This window comes from Maylandia zebra, linkage group LG22 (genome assembly GCF_041146795.1).
Source record: "Maylandia zebra isolate NMK-2024a linkage group LG22, Mzebra_GT3a, whole genome shotgun sequence".
Classification (NCBI taxonomy): Eukaryota; Metazoa; Chordata; class Actinopteri; order Cichliformes; family Cichlidae; genus Maylandia; species Maylandia zebra.
Genome location: NC_135187.1, coordinates 33,617,603 through 33,634,175, shown reverse-complemented (window position 1 = coordinate 33,634,175; position 16,573 = coordinate 33,617,603). Strand labels below are relative to the sequence as shown.

The 16,573-nt window shown below is 42.4% G+C and overlaps 1 long non-coding RNA gene across 2 annotated transcripts; it reads left to right on the top strand.

The window, feature by feature from the left end:
* The first annotated feature begins 399 nt into the window (after window positions 1-399).
* On the top strand, window positions 400-15,961 carry LOC112430173 (uncharacterized). 2 transcript variants are annotated; one of them, XR_013095382.1, is made up of 5 exons: window positions 400-452; window positions 13,157-13,558; window positions 14,187-14,307; window positions 15,003-15,101; window positions 15,800-15,961. It is a non-coding gene; the product is annotated as an uncharacterized LOC112430173 (long non-coding RNA). The 2 variants fall into 2 exon arrangements; XR_013095381.1 differs by having other exon boundaries at window positions 15,003-15,961.
* The last annotated feature ends 612 nt before the right edge of the window (window positions 15,962-16,573 follow it).

The window sequence follows — 16,573 nt, the reverse complement described above, 5'->3', positions numbered from 1 at the left end:
TGATTTTCAAAATGCTTTTTAAAATGGCAATTCCACTCCTCATTTCAAAATCCATTTCCCTTTCCTGTTCGCTCAGGGATTAACTGTTGGATTAGCTGTTGGATTAACGACTTTATTTTAAAAATCCTGCTGCTATTCAAATTAGCCGTGGGATGTAAGGAGCTCTCTGATTGGTTGGTCAGACACAGGCTGTCTCCCAGCCTGGATTTTTCTAGCTCATAGCTTCGCTCTGCTAAGAAGCGTGTGCGCTTGTACAAAGGCTGTTCAGGATTTACACTCGGCTCGACACGGATATGTGAAGAATGAAGAGACCCTGCAGCGAAACGGAGAGCGCAACCTCTGACTGTGTGCCTGTTTATTCAGTCTGACCACCAAGTAATATTTCTGTTGAAGGTAACGCTAGTGATGGGCAGATGAAGCTTCATGAAGCACTGAAGCTTTTCATCCAATTGGTTCACCCCAGCGCAAAGCTTCTTGAAGCTTCATTTGCTCTAGCAGGACACCTACTGGACGTAAAAATATTAGTTGGCATGAATTTGAAGAGTGTGGCCTTTTGCACACAGCCTGTAAATGTCAACAACAAAAGGAGTGTGTAAAACATGTATATTGTATTGATGGCAGTATACTTTGTATATTTATACTGGCAGCATGGAAAATGATCATTTGGAAATGCTTAAAATGGAAATGATCATTTACTGTGAGGTGAGGTGTGTTTGGGGTGTGGACAGTGGTTGTGCTTTTGTAACATTGAGATATGGACAGCTACACACTGAGGCGTCAGTCCTGCCCATATTTTATTCAGTAAAAACTAAATTTTCACTGCTTTTATAACCTTTAGTGGGGAGAACTTAACTAGGATTTAATGATTTAACAAATCTTTTGAATCCTTTGTCCTCCACAATGCTAAATGGCTGGGAGTCCTCAATCACCATGCTAACCAGGTCTTCATCTATTTGAGATTGTTCTCCTGAGGAAAGACAATAAAGACAAAGCACAAATATAAATATCACACACGTAACTTATTACAGTTGTATAATATTGTTATATCATTTAGTAACATTACTGCATGCTATAGTATCATGGCATTTGATAGCTCACCTGGTCTTGCTCCACAATCGGTGTCCCCCTTATTCTCATGCAAAGCTCTGTAGTGCCTAAGCATGGATGAGGTGTTGCTGTTATATCCCAGCTCCCTGGCACATAGCAAACACTTCACCTTGTACAAAAGTAAAGCCGCTTAACATAAATTATATTGCACCATCAGTATTATGAAAATACATCTTCTGTAGAAATTTACATACCTTGTTGGGAGGAATAAGATCAAAATGTTCCCACACAGGGGAGGACATCCTCCTCTTCTTAGCTGGCTCCATTCTCTCCTGACTTTCTCTCCTCACTCTCATAAACCTCCAAACTGTCTCCAGACTGTCTCCAAACTGTCTCCAAACTCTCACTAACCGCAACTCTCCATCAAACACCTACATTTTGAATGAAGTCTGAGGGGTTTATATCGCTGTCATATCTCGCGGCAAAGTTCGAACCACTTCATGAACCAGTCACGTGGTACAGCCGGGCAGCGAGGCTTCGGACGTCATCATTTTCAGCTCCTCCCATAAATGTAGCATGCCTCGATACGCGCATCGCGGAAACGCCCCCTCCATTACTTGACACAAGCTTCGAAGCCTCGATACAGAACGTCACATCACTAGGTAACGCGCTTTTAAGGTCATTTTAAGGTCATTTTAAGGTCATCCTAGCTTATGAAAATTTTATGTCGCAGCTGTACGAGCTAGCTACGTGTTTTGTAAGCTGCTGTGCTCTTCACAAATAAAGCTTGAAGCAGCTCAGACTGTTAGAACCAGCACTGAGTCCTGTTACATTTATACAGTGTTAGAGCAATGGCTGCAACCTGCAGCCTTTAAAATAGCGATTAAAATGCAGACAGTAAACTCATCAGTCCAGATGTTACCACATTACTTTGTGATACTTGTGAGTTAAAACAACTGAGACAGGCTGATTAAAATAACAGCTGTCAGTTCTCTCATTCCTTATATCAAGACTGGAGATCACACTACTGATTTCAGTTCATTTAACATGTGAGTGCATGTGAGTGCATTCTCAACTGGACATAAACGATGATCAAAGGTTGTATATATGATGAATTCATCAAATCCCAGCCTCTAACACAGTGCCCTGAATCTTAGCTCTGAATGTCCAGTATATTCTAATCAGTACAATTTAAGCATTCACTGAACCTACGGTATCTACACCTGTGTGGCAAACGTGTGGTAAAGACACAGATAATCAAATTTAATTATTAATACAATATACATCATGAAAAACAAAAGCTGAAATTGATTCAGTTTAGTACTTTTCTCTGTATGCTCTGTGATTATAAAGGCCTTAAATTCTGTGATATATACTGTAAATGATTTTCACAGAGGTCTTAAAGTACTTAAATCACTGCTGATAGTCTGGTTGTTTATATTTTCACATGTTTTTGTGTCTGTAGGGCTGTTTGATGATGATTTGGACTCCTATGGGAGATGAGGACACACCCACATCTGTTCCATACTGCACCCACCCAGCTGTATAGAAACTCCAGCATGCTAGCTAGTACGCAGTACGAGTTATTGTAACTGACTGTAAAAAGTCAGCAACGAAAGTAAACTACACCTAAACTTGGTTTATATCTGACCGAAATAAACTGCAGATCATAACTTCTTACTTGAAGTTCAGTTCACCTGATACTTGGACCGGCGGCCGCCTTCATAACAACTTGAAAGGTTGGGAGTTTAAAATGCAAACCAATTGAAGCAGAAGACTATAATTTCACAGAGTATACGGTGTCTATTGTTGTGTAGACATTTATAAATAAGAAATATGCAGGTGGAGTGATCTTTATCAAAAGTGGAAGTTACATCTGTGGCTAAACCATTATACACCACAACTTTAAAAATCTATAGTGTGTGGCTGTGTAAGTAAGGGGTGGCTTGCCCTTCTCGTCCCGCGTGTAACAAACCATCTGTTGGCGGTAGTGGATTTGACACCTCAGCATTGTGAAAGTGGGGAAAGATGCTTCTGGCTGAGCATAAGATTTCTGCTTACAACTTAGAATCTCAGTTCTAAATGAAGTTCAAATTCAAAACGCAGTCATTAATCTTCCAACTGTATCTTTCTGTTCTGACTTTGGAGTCCTTGTTTGTTTACTCAGCCGTACTTTGGGAGTCATACTATTTTGATACTGGGGAGAAAAGGGTAAGGTGTGAGAGACTAAACCGTTACAAACAAAACTTCAAAAATTTAAAGAGTGTGAGACTGCTAGCTGTGTCGTTCAGCAATAAACTTATCTACAATGTGTTAGTAATAGTGATGTGTCGGTCGCGAATGAAATGGCTCTTAGAGCCGGATCTTTGACGTGAACGACGCGAGCCGGCTCCTTATCGCGAGCCGGGGGGGGTGTCTTTTTCTCTCACCCTCTCTCTCGCACTTTTTTTCCGCTTCACTCTTCATTAGTGATGTGCGGATCGATCCTGAAATATCGATTCCTCCGATACCAATCATTTGTGTTCTAGAATCGATTCTCACATTAAAATATCGATATTTTAGTAATTTAGGGTAAATTTGTAGTTTATCATTAACAGGAACACAGTGGAAAGAAATTACATCATTCGGATTGTCTACATTCAAAGGAACTACTTCCTCTTCCGCCTTTACTTATGTGCGAAATACGGCTGTATAAATGTCTCGCAGCCCCTGGCGTGCGCACTCACAACAATGGCTGAGCATAATTGGAGTCATGTGTGGACGTATTTTACCTCCACAAACAGCTGAGACGTGGTTTGCGATACATGTGGCAAAAAAGTGCTCCAAGAGTGAGGTGTTGTAGCCATACATGCCAACCTTGAGACCTCAGAATCAGGGAGTAGTGGTGTGCGATACTACATATTTTGGTATCGATCCGATACCAAGTAAATACGGGCCAGTATCGCCGATACCGATACTTTTCAATAAATAAGGTGGATGCCTCATTGAATTGCTAAATCGCAATTAATTTTCATGACCTTAAGTGTTTTTTGTGATTTTTTCCTTTTGTATTATTAATTACTTAAAACCCAGGACATAATTAGGAGAAATAATTTATTTATAATTAAATAAAAAATGCTTTATTATTGTGGCGGGTCGTGGTCGCGATGCTGCTGCAGGTGAGATGGACTCAGCCTCACTGCATCTACAATCATGCCTCATCGGCTTAAAACCTGTGCGCTGCTTGTGCTGTTGTTGTTTTTGGTGTTGATGTGTACAGCTGGCAGCAGGAGGGCTGCAGCCATTGAATGTAGGCTGGGCCGCGCTATGAATTCTGCAATATGGTTTTTCAATTTTGTTGTCCGGCTGGAAAATGGGGAGAAATTTGGGAGAAGCACTGAAATTCGGGATTCTCCCGGAAAAATTGGGAGGGTTGGCATGTACGGTTGTAGCAACATCACTAACCTTGTCAAACACCTCAGAATAAATCATATCACAGAATATGACGAACGTATGTTGAGGCAAACTGAAGAGGAGGACAGGGACAGGTGCTGCTAGGGCGAGACAGACGTCTCTCACGGAGTCCTTTAGTGCTGCAGGCAGGCAAGGTGTTCAAATAGCACACAACTTCAGTTTTGTTTATTTCTATATGATGAACTCTGCATTGTTAAGTGATAAGAACAAGTAATCTGATGTCCTGTGATCATTATGATGCTATAATTTGAGATACAATAAATAAAAAGTTTTTGTACAAAGTATTAAAATATCGGATCAGTATCGTCGATACCACCCTGAATATTACTTGGTATCGGATCGGAAAGGAAATCAGTGGTATCGCACATCACTACTCCGCATGCGAGCCTTGAGCTTTGCGCTGGGCAGAGGGGGGAGGGGCGGTAGTTACACTCGTAGTAGCACAGGAACAGAGCCGGAGGGAGAGACAGAGAAAGAGAGCCAGAGACAACAACGTCATATTAGAAACTCTGAAATGCATGTGTTGCAGATTGGCTATAATCTAATCTTTTATAAACCACCATCTCCCTCTGGATGCAGTTAAAAAGGTGTGACAATAGTCATTCTAACTACCAGAAACCTCGAAGCACAGGCCGAGGGGGCGGTGTGGCAGCAATTTTTCACACCAGCCTATTAATTAATGAAAGACCCAGACAGACTTTTAATTCATTTGAAAGCCTGATGCTTAACATTGTCCACCCCAGCTGTGAAACTCAGAAACCAGTCTTACTTGTTATCATCTATCGTCCACCTGGGCCTTACACAGAGTTTCTGTCTGATTTCTCAGACTTTATATCTAATTTAGTTCTGAGCTCAGATAAAATAATTATTGTGGGTGATTTTAACATCCATGTAGATGCTAAAAATGACAGCCTCAACATGGCATTTAATCTGTTATTAGACTCAATTGGTTTCTCTCAAAATGTAAAAGAACCCACCCACCACTTTAATCACACTCTAGATCTTGTTTTAACATATGGCATAGAAACTGAACATTTAACAGTGTTTCCTGAAAACCCTCTCCTGTCTGATCATTTCCTGATAACATTTACAATAATTGATTACACAGCGGTGGAGAGTAGACTTTATCACAGTAGATGTCTTTCTGAAAGTGCTGTAACTAAGTTTAAGAATATAATCCACCCACTGTTATCATCTTCAATGCCCTGTACCAACATAGAGCAGAGCAGCTATCTGAACGCTACCCCAACAGAGGTCGATTATCTTGTTAATAATTTTACCTCCTCACTGCGTACGACTCTGGATACTGTAGCTCCTGTGAAAACTAAGGTCTCTAATCAGAAGTACCTGACTCCATGGTATAATTCTCAAACACGTACCCTAAAGCAGATGACTCGTAATCTGGAGAGGAAATGGCGTGTCACAAATTTAGAGGATCATCATTTAGCCTGGAGAAATAGTTTGCTGCTTTATAAGAAAGCCCTCCGCAAAGCCAGAACATCTTACTATTCGTCACTGATTGAAGAAAATAAGAAAACCCCAGGTTTCTCTTCAGCACTGTAGCCAGGCTGACAAAAAGTCAGAGCTCTTTTGAGCCAACAATCCCTTTAACGTTAACTAGTTGTGGTGATGTGTGGGTGTTCATGTGCTAATGGGGTTTTGCCAGTAGGGGGCGCTGTATTTGAGAGGGCTCATGAATGCCTCTAAAAAAGAAGACTGATTTGTGAATGAGATAATAAAAATGTTTGGAGCAGACGCTCGCGAAACACAAGTGGATGCTGTGCAATTATTCAAAGCTATACGAAGACAACACATGGTACCAGGAGTAAAAGTGGGAGAGCGGAAGCGATAGTAGCTCAAAGTTCTGTTTGAGATGGAAAGTTTGAAGCCTCCGGAAGGACTGAAACTGGTGGGGAATGTGGACAGCAACTGGCGGTGTTTTAAGCAGCAGTTTGAGCTGTACATGGCTGCCATGGGACTGGACTCCAAACCCGATGCCAGGAAGATTGCATTGCTGCTCACGGTAGCTGGTCCTCAAGCCATTGAAGTCTTCAACACGTTTGAGTTTGAGGAAGTTGGTGACAGGAATAAGTATGACAGAGTGGTTGAAAAGTTTGATGCACACTGTTCACCACAGAAGAACACAGTATATGAAAGGTATGTTTTCCGATCTCGGATGCAGCAACCAGAAGAGACTTTTGATTGCTTTGTGACTGATTTGAAGCTGAAGGCACAGTCATGTGATTTTGGAGAGCTGAAAGATTCTATGGTTCGTGATCAAATTGTGTATGGGATCCATGATAAACGGACTAGAGAACGGCTGCTCAGAGATTCCAAGTTAACTCTGGATGAAGCAGAAAGACTGTGTCATGCAAGTGAGTTAGCCCTGCAGCATGCAAAGACATTTAATGAGACGAGCGTCGCTGCAGTACATGATAGTGCAAGAATAGCTGTGGTTAAAAAAAAATGAGGAAGAATATGTCGCAGAAGCCCAGCAAAGAGGATACAGTGTACTCCTGTAAGCGATGTGGTAGCAGACATGAACCTAGACAGTGTCCAGCTTATGGCAAAAGATGTTTGAAATGCGATGGAAAAAATCATTTTGCCAAACAATGTCTGTCGAAAGCCAAACCCAAATCAGTGCATGTAGTTGAAGAGACTGACTTAAGCGAGACTTTCTTTGTGGGCATAGTGTCACTTGAGGATGTAAAAAGTGAGCATAACGAAGCAGAGGACAGTGAGCGATGCTCAGATTATGAAGACACGTGGATTGTTTCACTCCCAGTACAAGGAGCTTTGGTGGCACTAAGGATTGATACAGGTGCGCAGGCGAACCTAATCAGCATGACAGAGATCCATGCCATGAAACCAAAGCCCAAAATAATAAAGAAAAGAGTACCTCTAAAAGACTACAATGGAAAGTATATTGAGAGCAGTGGTCAATGCAGGCTTAAAGTGACAATAAAACATAAAGATTATGATGTATTGTTTAATGTTGTTCCAGAAGGTCGTGAATCACTGCTGGGTGGCGTGACATCCAAAAGATTGAACCTAGTAGAAAGAGTGTACCACATCAGCTGTCCAGAAATAGAAAGTGGACAGCGAGGAGCAGTTGACTCCATTGTACAGTATTATGAGGATGTCTTCAAAGGTTTGGGATGTCTACCATGCAATTACAGTATCCAGCTGAAAGAGGATGCAAAGCCAGTGATCCATGCACCACGTAGAGTCCCCGCTCCACTGAAGGACCGTTTGAAGAAAGAACTTAACAGGATGTTACAGTTGAAGGTCATTACAAAAGTGGAAGAACCGACTGCGTGGGTAAACTCAATGGTGTGTGTGGATAAAAGGAATAAAAACAATGATTTGAGAATATGCATGGACCCTGGCGATTTAAATCAAGCCATAAAACGTGAGCACTACCAGATACCAAAGCATGAAGAGATTGCAAGTGAAATGGTGGGCGCCAAATACTTTTCAAAGCTAGATGCAGCACAGGGTTTTTGGCAAATAAAGCTGGATGAGAAAAGTTCAAAATACTGTACTTTCAATACACCTTTTGGCAGGTATAGATTCCTCAGAATGCCATTTGGCATAATCTCAGCATCTGAAATTTTTCATCGTGCCATGGACAACATGTTAGAGGGTTTACAAGGTGTTCGCTGTTATGTTGATGATGTGGTTATATGGGGCTCCACCCTACAAGAACATAATGAAAGACTGGTGAAGGTGCTGCAGCGGATGAGGGAGAATGGATTAAAGCTAAATCGTGACAAGTGTCATTTTGGTGTGAAGGAAATAACATTTCTGGGAGACAAATTCTCTGCTGGAGGTATTGAGCCAGATGAAAGAAAAGTAAAAGCCATCGCAACAATGCCACGCCCAACAGATAAGAGAGGTGTGCTCAGGGTGAGGGAATGATAAACTTTGTAGGAAAATTCATACCTAACTTGTCAGTGCGAACATCAGCACTAAGGGAGTTACTTCGTGATTCCATAGAATTTAAATGGTCAGCGAGGCATGAACAAACAGTGTGCGCACCGCGGATGACGTCAGTGCGCACACTGTTTCTGAGGAGGATGTGCGGAAGTGCTTCAGGAAGGTGAACGCACGCAAAGCTACTGGTCCGGATGGGATTCCCGGCCGCGTCCTCAGGTCATGCGCGGCTCAGCTGGCTGGAGTGTTCATGCACATCTTCAACCTTTCCCTCTCTCTGTCTGTAGTCCCAGCCTGCTTCAAAATGGCCACCATCGTCCCTGTACCCAAATCCTCCACCATCTCCTCATTGAACGACTGGCGACCTGTAGCCCTGACCCCCATCGTAAGCAAATGCTTCGAGAAGCTGGTCAGGGACTTCATCTGCTCTGCACTACCCGACTCACTGGACCCTCTACAGTTTGCATACCGCCACAACAGGTCCACTGATGATGCCATAGCCCTGACACTACACACTGCCCTGTCACACCTGGAGAAGAGAGACACGTATGTGAGGATGCTGTTTGTAGATTACAGCTCAGCATTCAATACCATCGTTCCCTCGAAGCTGGACAGGAAACTGCAGGATCTAGGACTGAGCAGCTCCCTCTGCAGCTGGATCCTTAGCTTCCTGTCTGACAGACGCCAGGTGGTCAGACTGGGCAGCATCACCTCATCCCCCATCACACTGAACACTGGTGCTCCACAGGGGTGTGTACTGAGCCCTCTCCTGTACTCACTCTACACCTACGACTGCACAGCCACTAACAACTCCAACATCATTGTGAAGTTTGCGGACGACACTACAGTGGTGGGTCTTATCACCAACGGTAATGAGACAGCTTACAGGGAGGAGGTCAGCGCCCTGACCCACTGGTGTCAAGACAACCATCTCACCCTCAACGTCGCAAAGACAAAGGAGTTGATAGTGGACTTCCGGAGGTGCAGAGAAGTACACACCCCCATCACCATCAACGGCGCTGCTGTGGAGAGAGTGAGCAGCTTCCGGTTCCTTGGTGTACATCTGGCTGAGGATCTTACGTGGTCAGTACACACAAACAAAACAGTGAAGAAGGCGCAGCAGCGCCTCTTCTTTCTCAGGAGACTGAAAAGATTCGGCATGAGCCCCCGCATCCTCAGGACCTTCTATCACTGTGCCATTGAGAGCATCCTCACTGGATGCATCACCACCTGGTATGGCAACAGCACCGCCTACAACTGCAAAGCTCTCCAGCGAGTAGTGCGGTGCTCTGAACGGATAATTGGAGGTGAGCTTCCCTCCCTCCAAGACATCTACAGGAAGCGGTGCCTGAGGAAAACTGGGAGGATCATCAAGGACTCCAGTCACCCCAGCCATAAACTGTTCAGACTGCTTCCATCAGGAAGGAGGTTCTGCAGCATCCGGTCCCGTACCAGCAGACTGAGAGATAGCTTTTTCCATCAGGCCATCAGACTGCTGAACACGTCATAGACACCTCAGCTTCACTACTGGAACTTCAACATTATGCACTCCACACTGTATATAAATGCCACTTGTTTTGCACATATTCAACTCTGTATATTTTATATATTTTATTATTATTATTATTATTATTTTATTTTATTTTTTTACTATTTAATTTGTAAAAATGTGTATACACACACACACACACACACACACACACACGTAGGAAATATTTAGTATACACATCCAGAAATGCATACACTATTATATATTGTACATATATTTATTAGTCTCAGGTTGGCCATTCTTGTATTTTGCTCGTTTGTGTTGTTGTGTTTGCACATCTCTGTTGCTTGTGGGGCTCGCACACAAGAATTTCACTCGCATGTGCTGTGCCAGTGTGCCTGCACATGTGATGTGACAATAAAAAGTGATTTGATTTGACAAGAATGGAATGATTTAAAAACCACACTGACAACGCGCCCAGTGCTTGCATATTATGATCCAACTAAGAGTCTGAAAATCTCAACAGATGCCTCAAAGGATGGGCTTGGAGCTGTTTTACTTCAGGCTGAAGAAGGGAGTTGGAAACCAGTTGCTTATGCTTCTAGATCCATGACTAAGTCTGAAGCTAGATATGCTCAGATTGAGAAAGAATGTCTCGGACTGGCATATGGACTTGATATTTTTCACTGTTATGTTTATGGTCTTCCTACATTTACAGTGGAGACAGATCATCGTCCTTTGGTGTCAATCATTAAGAAACATCTGAACGAGATGTCGCCGAGGATTCAACGTCTCATGATGAAACTGCAAAGGTACAGCTTTGACTTGATATACACACCAGGAAAGCATTTATCTTTAGCGGATGCACTGTCGCGAGCATCAGAGGTGTGTCACGCAAGCTCCACTGAGAAAGAAGTAGACGATCATGTTAATATGATAGTGGAGTCTCTGCCAGTGTCTGACGCAAAGATAAAACAAATATGCGAGGAGACAGCTGCAGACAGGGAGCTGCAAACGGTGATGGAAAATATCCAAGGAGACTGGCCCAAAGGGTCTTGTTCAAAGTATTATCATGTTAGATCGGAGTTCAATGTGGTAAATGGACTGCTGTTGAGAGGCAATAGGATTGTGATACCACATAGTCTGAGACAGCTGATACTTCAAAGAATACATGAGGGACATCTGGGAATAGAAAAGTGTAAAAGGAGGGCTAGAGACACTGTGTACTGGCCTGGCATTAATAAAGACATTGAGACCATGGTCGGAAAGTGTGAAACATGTAACAAGTTTCAGAGCAGACAGGCAAGAGAACCCATGATGATTCCTGAACTTCCTACAGCGCCTTGGAGGAAAGTCGGAACAGATTTATTTCATTTTAATGGGAAAGACTATCTGTTGGTGATAGATTATTACTCTAACTTTATATGTTGATTCGTGGGACCTATGTTGTCAGAGAAAAGGGGATGTGGTGATGTGTGGGTGTTCATGTGCTAATGGGGTTTTGCCAGTAGGGGGCGCTGTATTTGAGAGGGCTCATGAATGCCTCTATAAAAGAAGACTGATTTGTGAATGAGATAATAAAAATGTTTGGAGCAGACGCTCGCGAAACACAAGTGGATGCTGTGCAATTATTCAAAGCTATACGAAGACAACACACTAGTAATGACTTCATGAACTTCTTCACAAATAAAATTTTTATCATTAGAGAAAAAATTACCAATAATCACCCCACAGATGTAATATTATCTACAGCTACTCTTAGTACCATTGATGCTCAAAGAAGTCCTGCCATTAATTAATTCTTCGATCTTAAATACGATCAACCTATCTCTAATAATCGGCTATGTACCACAGGCCTTCAAGCTGGCTGTAGTTAAACCTTTACTCAAAAAGCCATCTCTAGACCCAGCAGTCTTAGCTAATTATAGGCCAATCTCCAACCTTCCTTTCATATCAAAAATCCTTGAAAGAGTAGTTGTCAAACAGCTAACAGATCATCTGCAGAGGAATGGTTTATTTGAAGAGTTTCAGTCAGGTTTCAGAGCTCATCACAGCACAGAAACAGCTTTAGTGAAGGTTACAAATTATCTTCTTATGGCCTCTGACAGTGGACTCATCTCTGTGCTTGTCCTGCTAGACCTCAGTGCAGTGTTCGATACTGTTGACCATAATATCCTATTAGAGCGATTAGAACATGCTGTAGGTATTACAGGTACTGCACTGCAGTGGTTTGTATCATATCTATCTAATAGACTCCAGTTTGTGCATGTAAATGGAGAGTCCTCTTCACACACTGAGGTTAATTATGGAGTTCCACAGGGTTCAGTGCTAGGACCAATTCTGTTTACATTATACATGCTTCCCTTAGGCAGCATCATTAGAAGACATAGCATACATTTTCACTGCTATGCAGATGACACCCAGCTCTATCTGTCCATGAAGCCAGATAACACACACCAATTAGTTAAACTGCAGGAATGTCTTAAAGACATAAAGACCTGGATGGCCGCTAACTTTTTGCTTCTTAATTCAGATAAAACTGAGGTTATTGTACTCGGCCCTGAAAATCTTAGAAATATGGTATCTAACCAGATTCTTACTCTGGATGGCATTACCTTGGCCTCCAGTAATGCTGTGAGGAACCTTGGAGTCATTTTTGACCAGGATATGTCCTTCAACGCACATATTAAACAAATATGTAAGACTGTGTTCTTCCATTTGCGCAACATCTCTAAAATTACAAATAGCCTGTCTCAGAGTGACGCTGAAAAACTAGTTCATGTATTTATTACTTCCAGGCTGGACTACTGTAATTCATTATTATCAGGATGTCCAAAAAACTCACTGAAAAGCCTTCAGCTAATCCAAAATGCTGCAGCAAGAGTCCTGACAGGGACTAGAAAGAGAGAGCATATTTCTCCTGTTTTGGCTTCCCTTCATTGGCTTCCTGTTAAATCTAGAATTGAATTCAAAATCCTGCTCCTCACATACAAGGTCTTAAATAATCAGGCCCCATCATATCTTAATGACCTTGTAGTATCACCCTATTAGAGCACTTCGCTCTCGCTCTGCAGGCCTACTTGTTGTTCCTAAAGTATTTAAAAGTAGAATGGGAGGGAGAGCTTTCAGTTTTCAGGCCCCTCTTCTGTGGAACCAGCTTCCAGTTTGGATTCGGTTTTTCTGAAAGTTTTTCCTTTCCAGTCACCTTTCTCACTCACTATGTGTTAATAGTTGGGTTGCGGTCACGTGGTTCTGATGACGTGCGGAGGCAGCGCGATTTTTGAGTGGAGGGCGGAAGTAAACATGGAGGACACTGTGGAGAGTCAGGAGAGCAGCTATTGTGCAACTTTAGACCCCGTTTCTCGGGAGAGATATAAACAGATAGTTAAAAAATATATCGGACGTGATCCGTATTCTTTGAAAATGTCCGAATACACCACAGAAGTAAAGGATTTGCCTACTATCGAGGCTGTGGATATCACCAACTACTTGGTCCTCCAGACTTCTTACTACACTAGGCAGCAAATGAAAGCTTTCAAGAGTCTGGAGGCGTACAATTTTTTTGTCAGCGGGTGGGTCCACAACCTTGGAACAAAACGTCTCCGTGATGGATACAGTTTGGTGTTTGCAAGGGTGAGTGTTTGTTCTTATATTGCTTTATCTTAAACACGCTAACAGTTAGCGGTAGCGGCTTTAACGTCAACAAACATGCCACATCCTTAGGACTTCGTTAGAGTGACAGTTGTTTCAAGGTAAACCATTCTCAGCGGTCTAACGAGACACCTCTGAAGACTTGGGTAATTGCAAAGGAGGATGGAGAAGTGATTGCAGCTCATTGCAATTGTATGGCAGGGTTAGTAGCCTAATTAAGTAGGATGTTATTGCAATGAGAACACACACACACACACACACACACACACACACACACACACACAGGGCACTGCATTTTGCAGGTGTACTTCAGTAGTAGTGGGGAGAGAGTGTTTTCTTTTAGCTAAGAATTCATCAGCTAAGAATTTGTGTGATTGCCTTAGATCCCTCATGACACTCAGATGCATTTTTCAGATAGAGGGTAGAACTATTCAGTCATGTCATCACCTAGATAATGATTTCTCTATAGGCTGTTGAGAAAGAGTTAATGAATAAACATGTTACTTCAAATAAAGTGCCATTGCACATTAGTATTAGTAAGCTATGCATCATCAAAATGTACTGTAAATATTGCATTTCATGTTAAAAAGATTATGTGCTCTATTTCCAGACTATCAGAATCATGCTCGCACGTTGGAGCTGTTCTTTTTGCAGTTGAAGCTGGGGTGAAAATGAGAGCGACATGCACATCAGAGCAGTGCAAGTGGCTGATGCCATCTCATGTTAAAAAGGTAAGCCAAAAAGCAAAATGTAGGATAAAGAATGTTATATTGGGACTTCATGTGACAGTAGGATAAAATATCTTCCCCTATACTGCTACCTTGTCGTGGTGGGGAAGCTTGAGTGCCTCAATGACCCTGTAGGCTATACCGGCGGGGGCTTCAAGCTCCTGGTAGATCTAATCAAGCCGGGCAGGTTGCAGGTGAGGGGTCAGACAAAAGGCAGTACTTTAATAAATGAAGAGTTCTATTCCAAAACGCTATAACAGCATTTAAAAGCCATTTCCTTTTTCATGACTAACATAACCATGACTGCAGAACCGTATACTGTATATCACACCCTTCTCATGCATGCCTCAACACCCTAGCACTTGTTTTCTGCGCACACACACACCTGACTGCAGCACTTTATATATTCACATTTCTCATGCATTCCTCAATACTCACAACTCCTCACACCACATTTTCATCAACATGGAACTGCTTACTTTCCACTCCTTTTATACCCAGCACATGGCACCTCCATCCCCACCCAACATACACACACACACTTCACTGCCAACCAACCACTATACCCAGCCTAAAACACACATACTCCCTCCACTGCCATCACTGTTCAATTTCGAATATTTTTGGAAACGAATATATAGCGTTTTGGAAAAGAGCTTTTTAAATTTTAATGATCTTCTTTGGCTTAATTTTTCCAGATTCCTGCTTGCCCAGTAACTCTGATTGACTTCTCTTCAGCAAAGTCAAAAAAACGAAAGCTTGAGTGTTCCATTGATGGCTGCACAAGTACACAAAAGGTTGGGAAATCACTTCCATGCCCAAGAGTGCAGAGAGATTCAGAGACATACTGTAGGTTTTTTGAGAGTTTAAGCAAAAACTGTCCAAGGAGTGCAGCACTGATGTCTAGGGAACCTTACCACAAAGAATTTGTCCCCCAGTCTAGCATGCTTCCTAAAACTGTGCCTGAGTACAGAACACCAGAGACACTGCAGCTCCCCCCCAAAGACCTTGAAGAGCTATGCCTGGACTTCCAGCTTGAAGAGCTCACCCTGTCCCAAGTCCAGGCTGTAGAGAGGGCGACTCGAAGTCAGAGTGCAAGCAGTATTTGGTTTAGGCAAAGAGCTGGACGCGTAACTGCCTCTAAGCTGAAACAAGTTCTTAAGACCAACCCCCAGCAACCATCAAAGAGCTTGATCAAGGCCATATGCTATCCAGAGGCATATAGGTTCACCACAGCTGCTACAAGGTATTTAGGGTTTGATGTAGGGTAAGGCAGAGTTAAGATTTGGGGTATGAAACTGTCCATAACTGTAACTAAAAAAGTGTTATGAAGATGGAGGTTAGTTATAGGCTTATACGGCTAGGGTTATACAGGGTAAGAACTAAGTATAGTTTAGGGTAATGGCATATTGTATAATACATCACTTTACTGTTTTACACATCCAATACTAAGTAATAATTTCCTTTTCATGTTTGGCATGTGTACTGTTTATAGTTATGGATGCAAACATGAAGCACAAGCCAGAGGAGCATATGAGAAGCTTATGAGCCAGGAGCATGCAGGCTTCTCATGTATGGACAGCGGTCTCTGGCTGAACCCCAAGTGGCCATACATGGGGTCCTCCCCTGATGGGATAGTCACTTGTGACTGTCATGGAACTGGCATCTACGAGATTAAGGTATTGACTCTGTTGTAGTCAAGGCCATAGGTGTGACATCTTTCCATAAGAATCAGTGAACTGAGTAAAAATGCAGGAAATACCTTTTCTAATTTCTAATCTATTGTTCAATTAAGATAAGATGAGGCTTTATTGTCTGTGTCAAATAGACATTTGTTTTGGGCAATGAGAGATTATGATAACACAGACCACACCCATCATCTTTGCTTCTTCACTGTTTCATCAGATAAATCTTGATTGTTGTTCTCATCACTGTGATTTTAGTGCCCACACTCTCAGAAAGATGCGGTCAACCTGCGCATGCGTGCTGGGGAGAAGGGCTTCTGCCTCATCAGTGACGGGGATAATGTCACACTGGACCCAACTCATGACTACTATTACCAAATTCAGGCACAGCTTCACATTGCAAATGCAGAGTACTGTGACTTTGTTGTGTGGAACCGCAATGACATATTTGTTGAAAGGACCTTGACCTTGAGTTTTGGGATGATGCGATTCCTAAAGTTGAGTGTTTTTTTTAGAAACAGTATACTCCCAGAAATACTGGGACAGCAAGTTACAAACATACATGTGTAATGTGATAAAAGGAC